Raw genomic sequence first — 9,381 nt, forward strand, 5'->3', positions numbered from 1 at the left:
AGAAATTAGGTGAAAGAGAGAGATGCGTTCAATTAAGTTACAGAATCGTCAGTTGATTTTTAAAGCTATGTCGATGCACCCTAATGTGTCTAATTAGGTTATTAAATTGATCTAATGTCATCTAAACGAGTTATATGTTAACAATCAGAGGTCATACTAACATGCAACGGGTCCTAAGGTGGGTCGAATTGGCCAAGACAACAAAGGGTCAAAAGCGAGGAACGGAAGTTAGAAATTCGTTTTATTTATGCCCTACCTTGAACACGAGGATATGTAAATGAGACGGGGGTGTACGACCGACTGATGTAGCGGTTTCTTTTCCCATCTCAAGTCAACGCGGGTGTTCATGGTGGTACTTTAACTCATACTCGGACTAAACTAGTTTCATAGTTAATTTAAACGATAAATAAAAAGCGATAAACAAACAAAACAAACTATAAAAGAACAAACATAAAAACGAAATAAAAAAAGGAGAAAGAGGAGGATTTGATGCACCCTCAACCTACATGTATCGTTGACACCGTCTTGGGTCGTAATCGATGGTAGATTTTATCTCGAGAGGCCGTCGTCGACGAAGAAACAAAGCAAACACGCGTTTTTGGCAAATCTGGACAGCAACTTTCAAACAATGATTTCTCCCTCGTTTCACGATGAAAATTCGATTTAAAAGATGTTTTGAAAACTAGAAAGAGAGGAGAACAGAGATCTTAAAGCAACCCCTGCTCGTTTTGAGTTATTAGGCACGAAAAACGAGCACAAACAGAACTGGACAGACAGGAACAAACCGCGAAAACAGAGTGTATAACACTCTGTTTTTCGAGGGATTTCGTGTACTCTCAAGGGCAATTTGGCTCGTAAATCTTTGTCTAATGTGTAGATGGATGTTATGTGGTTAATTAGGAACAAGAAAATCGAGTTTTGATGGAGGTTTGAGGGAGGAACGAATTGTTTTTCGAGGAGGACACACAAACAGTTTCAGTTTGTATGTCGATTTTGTGGAGGGTTTTTGAGAGGCAATTAGGGTTTGTTTCTGCGGTTTAAAGCTTGTGAGTGAAGGTAGGATGTATAGAGAACTTAGAGGAATGAATGTATGGTGAAGGGAGGGTATTTATAAGGAGTTAAAGTAGAGTAAAAGGGAGGAGAGGCAGACGGGCTTGGCTGAGCATAGCTGCTGTCCAGCAGCTTTTGGGGGGTTTTCTAGGGTTCGTTTGGGGGGTTTTCTTGGTGATTAAGGTAAGGTAATATGGGTAGGATATTAGGGTATGGGTTAGGGTTAATGGGCACGGGTTTTGGTGGTATTTGGAGCGGGTTTTGGGCTCGGGATTGAGCTGCAAAACAGGGGGGCTGTTTCGTGTTTTGCGGGCTGGTTGGGGGTGATTTGGGGCATGGTTTGGGCCGTGGTTATGGGGGTTCGAACAGGGGTGGATGGGTAGAGGCTTAGGTTGGTTAGTGTACTCGATATTCGTGCCAATTTGTAAAGAAAACGGGCTCAAAAACCGAGCTAAAATCGAGCTCAAAAACACATGTTCAAAACGAGTTCTTTTCGCTTTTAAAATCGATTTTTCAAATCGATTAACACATTAAAATAAATGATTTTTCAAATCAAATATACTCATAAAATGATTTTTCAAATCAAATATTTATTTTATTTTCAATAAAATAAACTTGAGAAAATAAATTCAAAATAAAATAAAATAAATTGAATTCACCTCAAAAAAACCATAATTTAAATATCATTTAAAATAATAAAATGAACTCACTAAAAAAACATTAATTTAAATATCATTTAAATTAATAAAATGAATTCACTTAAAAAACATTAATTTAAATATCATTTAAATTAATAAAATACTTCATCGACGACGCCCATTCTACATCGTAAAACGAACCCAAATAATGACAATGACAACTAAAGAATACATGTGTCCTATCATCATCGGGTGTTTGTCGGGTTCTCTATAAATTCCAATATCGACGGATACGGGTATCTACAGAAATCATCCCCCGTAAACCGGCTACTCGATCGAGTAGCTAAGGTACTCGATCGAGTGCCCCCTTACTCGATCGAGTATCTACGTTACTCGATCGAGTACCCAACAGGTCAGAAACTATTTTAAACTGCAACTCACCCTTACTCGACAGAGTAAGGCCTACTCGATAGAGTACCCAGAGACTCATAAAACCAGCTACGAACAACAACAACAGTCAGGGGTCGGGTTTCACCTTTCTTTATACCTTTGTGATCCTTGCGTCGAGGGTAAGATCTACGTACCGTTTTTATAGTATTTCCTTAAAGTTGGTTAAACCCTAATATTGGGATTTGGGGGTTTTGTTGTAGTTTGTGATTGGTAGTGATTATATGTTTGTATGTTAGGAGGAGGATTTGTAGAAGAAGCATTTTGATATCGGTTTGTGAGACCGTCGATTGTGTTGCTTTCCAGGTAGGGTTTCCCTACTCAGTATTAGTCCCATAATGTGTTGTTGATGTGTTGTGGTTGTTGAATATTATCGTAATTGTATTGTGACGGTTGTTGATTGTGATTGTTTGTCTCTGGTTCTCGAGATGTGTTCTCGGGTGAGTAGAGTCACTTGCGGGAGTGGCTTCACGCCCTAGTTTCGCCCTTCGTGGAACCCGCCACGGAAGGGGATGTGCACATTAATGGGACAGGGTTATCGCTCGGTATGATGAGCGGGGCTTAGGTGGGAACGGCTGCGGTCCCCCACTGGCAGGGCTGGTCCAGTGGACAGTCGGTGACGGAGATTGATGGGAGTGGTGTGATTGTGTGTGTGACTGTGTGAGCTGTCTGTTTACCGTATTGTTGGTTTATATCTACATTGTGTGATTAGTACTGACCCCGTTTAATGTTTTGAAAACTGTGGTGATCCATTCGGGGATGGTGACCAATTATTGAGCGGTATGAGTTGAGTTCTTTGGGATAGTTGGGATGTGCCACCGTCTGATGATAGAAGTCTTCCGCTGTAGCTTTAGTAGTTTAATAAACATTTCAGTTAGCTCAGTAGACAGTTGGTTTTGAGAACTTGTATTCGTATTTTGGTATTTGGTTTCGGATTGTAACCTTTCACTAAAGTCTGTAGATACCCGTATCCGTCGATATTGGAATTTATAGAGAACCCGACAAACACCCGATGATGATAGGACACATGTATTCTTTAGTCATCATTGTCATTATTTGGGCTCGTTTTACGATGTAGAATGAGCGTTGTCGACGAAGTATTTTATTAATTTAAATGATATTTAAATTAAACGAGTTCATTTTATTGTTTTAATTTGAATTTATTTTCTTAAATTTATTTTATTGAAAATAAAATATATTTTTGATTTGAAAAATCATTCATTTTAATGTGTTATTTGATTTGAAAATTCGAATTTGAAAATCGAAAACTCGTTTTAACCACGCGTTTTGGAGCTCGATTATAGCTCGGTTTTTGAGCCCGTTTTCTTTACGAGTTGGCACGAATCTCGAGTACACTAACCAACCTGGGCCTCTACCCATCTAACCCCAGTTCGAACCCCAATGCCCTTCCACAAACCCGTCCCAAACACTCCACAAACAGCCCGCAAATAACACAAGCAGCCCCCCCTGTTTTGCGTGCTCAAACCCGAGCCCAAAACCCGCTCCAAACGCCACTTAAACCCGTGCCCATTAACCCTAAACCATACCCTAGTATCCTACCCATATTACCTTAGCTTAACCACCAAGCAAACCCCTCATACAAACCCTAAAAACCCCACGAAAGCTGCTGGACAGCAGCAGCGAAACAGGGAGCCCGATTGCTTGTTGCTCTCTTTTACCCTACTTTAACTCCCTATAAATACCTCCCCTCTGCCATAATTTCATTCCTCTAAGTTCTCCATACATATTACCGTCACTCACCAGCATTAATCTCCAAAAAAAACCCTAATTGCCTCTCAAAACTCTCGACAAAACCGAGACATCCAAACTGAGAAACAGTTTGTGTCTCTCTCGAAATACCATTCGTTCTCCCTTCAAATCTCCATTAAAATTCTAGTTTCTTGTTCCTAACTAACCATATAACATCCATCTAAATCTTAGACAAAGATTCACGAGCCAAATTGACCTTGAGAGTACACGAATCCCCTCGAAAAACAGAGTGTCATACACTCTGTTTTCGCGGCTTTTCCTGTCTGTCAAGTTCTGTTTGTGCTCGTTTTTCGTGCCCAATAACTCACAAAGAGCGTGGTTTGTTTTAATATCTTTGTTCTAATCTCTTTCTAGTTTTCAAAACATCTTTTAAATCTAATTTTCACCGTGAAACGAGTGAGAAATTGCAGTTTGAAAGTTGCTGTCCAGATTTACAAAAAACGTGTTGTTTGCTTTGTTCCTTCGTCGACGACGACCTCTCGAGATAAAATCTACCATCGATTACCACCCAAGATGGTGTCAACGATACATGTAGGTTGAGAGTGCATCAAATCCTCCTCTTCTCCTTCTTATTTCGTTCTTTTATGTTTGTTTTTTATTGTTCGTTTTACGTTGTTTATCGTTTTGTTTGTCGTTTGATATCGTTAACTATGAAACTAGTTTAGTCCGAGTATGAGTTAAAGTACCACCACGAACACCCGCGTTGACTTGAGATGGGAAAGAAATCCGCCACATCGGTCGGTCGTATCCCCCATCTTATTTACATATCCTCGTGTTCAAGGTAGGGCATTAATAAAACGAATCCTAACTTCGTTCCTCGCTTTTGACCCCTTTCTTGTTTCGTTCAATTCGACCTACCCTAGGACCCGTTGCATGTTAGTTTGACACCTGTTTGTTAACATATGATTCGTTTAGACGACTTTAGATCGATTAAATAACCTAATTAGACATGTTAGGGTGCTTCGACACAAGCATTAAAATCGACCAACAATTCTATAACCTAATTGAATGCATCTCTCTTTTCACCTAATTTCTCGCTAGTATAAGAGTGCGTGATTAGCACCTTCTTATTAACACTCGACGAGTTAACTTAATCAGCGAACTTGACCTAATTCGACCCTTTTAGGTCGTGTAGAACACTCGGTTTTAGGCGAAGCCTTCTGACCTCTTTTATCATCAATTTCTAATGTATATCCTATATCGCTTTGAAAATCTATCTAACCTATTGAACCTAACCTAGGAACTAGGGTGGCCGTGCCTGGGGCCGTGTGCTTGGTCGTGCCTTTTGTCATTCTTGCTTCATCTTTATATCGTTTATTCATCGTTGTTTTGTATTTTGTAATTACCTTTTGCTTATCGAGTCATCTCTTGTAATTCACTTGTAATTAGTTTTCTTTTGGGTCGAGTCAATCGATTTATAAAAACCTTAGTCTTATTTGGTTAGATAGACGTGCTCCAATTCATGTAAGAGCGTAGTAAATCGCATGTTGTTTAAAGCAACATGGCCCGATTTATGCTAATGCATGCTTTGGTGTGTGACCCAATGTCTAATTCGATAAGATAAAGCGAAAGCACGCATTACGAGGAGTGACCCAAGGCCGTGAGTTATGTAAACCGTGGGCCACCCCTTTGTGCACGTTTTCCTAGGCCGAATGGCCATGTGTCGTGTACGGTGTCGTATATAGCAATTGTATTTAGATCGAGTTGTATCTCTAAATTCTCGTTGTGTCGGCATGAAATGCCTGGGTTGTAATAGGGTAGATCCCAACGGCTCCCCCATTCCCCTTAAGCCTTGTTTGCTTTGTATGTTGTTAGATTAATCAACCCACATGCTAAATTACAACTTTGACAAAGTTAGTTTAGTTGCATCTAAATCGACATAGAAACTTCACATGATAGGGTTTTAAAACGATGTTTGCATATCATATATCGCAGTAGCTACGACCTTGTTTGAAATCCGATACTTGACTTAGTAGAGGCCGTTATCGACGGGCGGGGTTAGGTGTCCTTATGGGCTTCCTAACACGTACCCTCACCCCTTACTCAAGATCTATGGTTTGTGGATCCGTCTAAATACCATTGGATTACGAGAGTCATTCAAATCGAGTGATATAGGGTACAAGTCTTTATCTTTAATCACTCGTAGTCGATTGGCTTTATGCTTTTCGACGAAAGGTGTAAAGTTGACTTGAACGGTTCCAAGTTCCCAAAAAACTTGGTGGCGACTCTAATTTGTCTTAATTCGATTCGAAAGAACCTCGAGTTGATTATGCCTAGTGTGGATCCCGCGGAGCGATTCCATGGGCGTTGTGTCCTGATTTGGCGACTCTTTGGGAAAAGAGGACTAGTTACACTTTGTTTCTAGGGTCTTTTCCTCCTAGGTGAAACTTGAAAAGAAAGTATTGGAAAGTAAAACATTACTCGTAGTGCTACGATTCATGCATAAACCCTTAAGGACTTTCCCGGGCCGTCCCAGCGCTTCTTTGTGACGCGTGGGGGGCGACGTCCCACTATGCCAGGAACTTGCACATTGCTTGCTTCCGCTCCGCCTCGTCATGGTTCTTGATGGTGGGGATGCTCTTCTAGGTACTCTACCTAAAGGCCCTTGCTCTATAAGACCCAAAAAGGATGGAGGGCATAGACCTTTCTGTAGAAGACTTGCCGAGACTTAGAGATGTCTAGGAGCATACATCCTTATAACATGAGAATGACAATGTGCGAAATGAATTTCCCGAGTCTTTTCAAATTTTCCGTATCGATTTCAAAACCGAACTTTTGAACAACTTACTTTCAAAATAGCAAGGTTTTAAAAACGCGGAATGCTGCCCAAGTAGGACTAGATTTTTCGGCCCAAAATGAGCTTTTATAGCCGGCATGCTGCCCATTTCAAATCTCATTTTCAAATCAATTATTCAATTTTTCAAATTCAATCCAAAATGCCTCTCGAACCTTAACCAAGCATGAAATGCGTCGAGTCGTGTCCGGGTCCTGGCCGTGTTAGGCTAGGCGTGTTTTGCCCCGAGAGTCTAGAACACGACCTTGTTGGGTCACCCAAGCTCACCTCTTGGGCTTCGAGTCATGTGGGTCGACCAATTGGTCTAGGATAGTCCACAGAAACATCCAAGCTAGGCCATTTAGGGCATTTCACTTAAACCTATGGGCTATGTTAGTCCAATCACGGGTTTAGTCACACCGAGTCCAGTTTAGAATTGAGCTATGACAACTTGAGTCATGTCGTCTTGTCGAGTCTGAAATGAATCGAGGTCTAAATCCAACCGTGAGTCGAACCTTTTGGTTAATCAGTCTTAAGTCGAGTCTTGACTTGAGTCATGTTGGTGTCGTGTCCTTAAGTGTGCAGGGGCTCTTACTTTTAAATATTGACTCGGTTCGGGGTTTTCTTGTAGAAAGGCCGCCAAAAACCCGACTTCAAGCAATGGAAGACGCTGTTAACAAACTCACCGAGGCCGTGAACCTCATGAGGGCTAGAATGGATGTGATCGAATCCAAGCTGGGTGAAGATTCCTCCCCATATACCCCACCTCTGACTGATCTGGAGAAACGGTTCAAGTTCATTGAAGACCGTCTGAAACTCTCCCAGGGGAAGAACATCCACTACGAAAATGCTAGGGCTTATGCCCCGATTCAGATAAGTTGCCCACAAACATGGTGCTCACGATATCCCAAAGTTTAAGGGCTGAGAAGATCCATCCACCATGTTAAGGCCTATAAGGGGTACTTAGCAATCGAAGAGAGTACCTGCCGACATGCTCTCCGAAATTTTCGCCCAATCTCCGGATGAACACCCAAAGGCGTGGTTCTACAATCTAGACCTTAAGAACTTCCCCACTTTCGAAGATATTACGGTGGAGTTCGCAGAAGCACTATCCGACAATGTCGAGATTCAAACCAACATAAGAACATTGGAGGTGATGACACAGAAAGAAAAAGAAGGCTTTACTGAATTCCTTGCAAGATGGCGCGCTGAAAGCGTGAAACTAGCCAAGAAGCCTGATGAAGTTGAAATGGTAGATAAGTTCGTAAAGAACCTACGACACATTTTACCGTAATGCTCTGAAATACCAGAATTTTGGTTCTTTCAAAGAATTGATAAGAATCGGGATAAAGGTAGAAGATGATGTCATAAGGGCAGAGGCTGAAAAGCCGAAAGGGTACCAAGGGGCTTCATCGTCTAAGGCCAAGGCCCCAGCAACGACCCATATTGATGAAGCCATCAATCTCTTAGAAGGGCAATCGAAGAAGTCGCAGCGCCAAACACCTAGGGCATTCGCCGATATCGGATGCACTTATACATACACTCTCCAAAGGCTCATAGCCCAAGGAAAGCTGAAGCCTATTGGTCCAACTCCAGACCCTCCCGTTGATCAACAAGGTAAATGGTATAAACCGAATGCCTACTGTGCCTTTCATCTAGGGAAAGGCCATGATACTGAAAGGTGCTATCGACTGAAGCACGAAATCCAAGACATGATTGAGAATGGAACACTCCCGATCCCAACCGTTAAACCCAATAACATCACCAATCCATTTGGCGATCACGCCAACTTTGTTTCTGTCGAAGACAATGTCGATTATTCCCATCTTATCCGCCCATGTCACTTGAAAGGGGTGCTTATCGGGAAAACATTTGTGGATTGCTTTGAATTCTTGCCAAACCCGAAGAATGAAATTCAAGTCGGGAGTCTTGCTCTAGAATGTACTCTTCTTATTAACGAAGTTAGTAAAAGACAATTCGATTCACCAACCTTCACCATTGGCGTAGATCCTCAGAGGACTACCTCGGATGGAGGCCGACCATCAAAGGGATCAAGGACAAGAGCCGAGCATCTAAGCTGACAGCTGAACAAGAGAAAGCTTAAGACCAGATTTGAAAATTATGAGTCGGGATCTGTTTTCTTATCTTAGTCGAGTCGAGTCTAGGTTTTTCTTTTCTTGAAATTGAGTCGTTTGTTCCACGATGACCTAGGGTGTGTCCTAGGAATCGTTCCTTCGAGTCTGTTAAGCATGTGTCATTCCAATAAAAGTTGCAGTTTGTTTCCAAATATGTCTTGTTTCCAATCCTCCATCATTCCGAAACATGATAAAATGCACAACACACTCAAAGGCATCCCTGGGGTAGAAATATGTCCCGTTTCAAAACGTAAGGTACAATAGGATTCCGTGTTTGATTCCTTTACCTATTCCATGTCTGGCGGTAGAAAACCTCCATCAGAACCAGTGCTTTTGACAAGCTTTTAGATGATTCTATGACAAACCCGGACTAGCTCCTTGTTTCCCCTATCGATGACGGAAGGCAAGCCTTTTTCCCACAGAATCATCCCCTCTCGATGAGAGAAGAAACCAACCCGTTCTAACAAGGAATTGTTCGTTCTGACCCAATTTAGTTGGCGAAGCCCAGTTTTCAAGGTGTATCCATTTATGACTAAGAGAATGAATAGAAGATTATTTTCAAAGAGAG

This window comes from Silene latifolia, chromosome 5 (genome assembly GCF_048544455.1).
Source record: "Silene latifolia isolate original U9 population chromosome 5, ASM4854445v1, whole genome shotgun sequence".
NCBI classification, from domain to species: Eukaryota; Viridiplantae; Streptophyta; class Magnoliopsida; order Caryophyllales; family Caryophyllaceae; genus Silene; species Silene latifolia.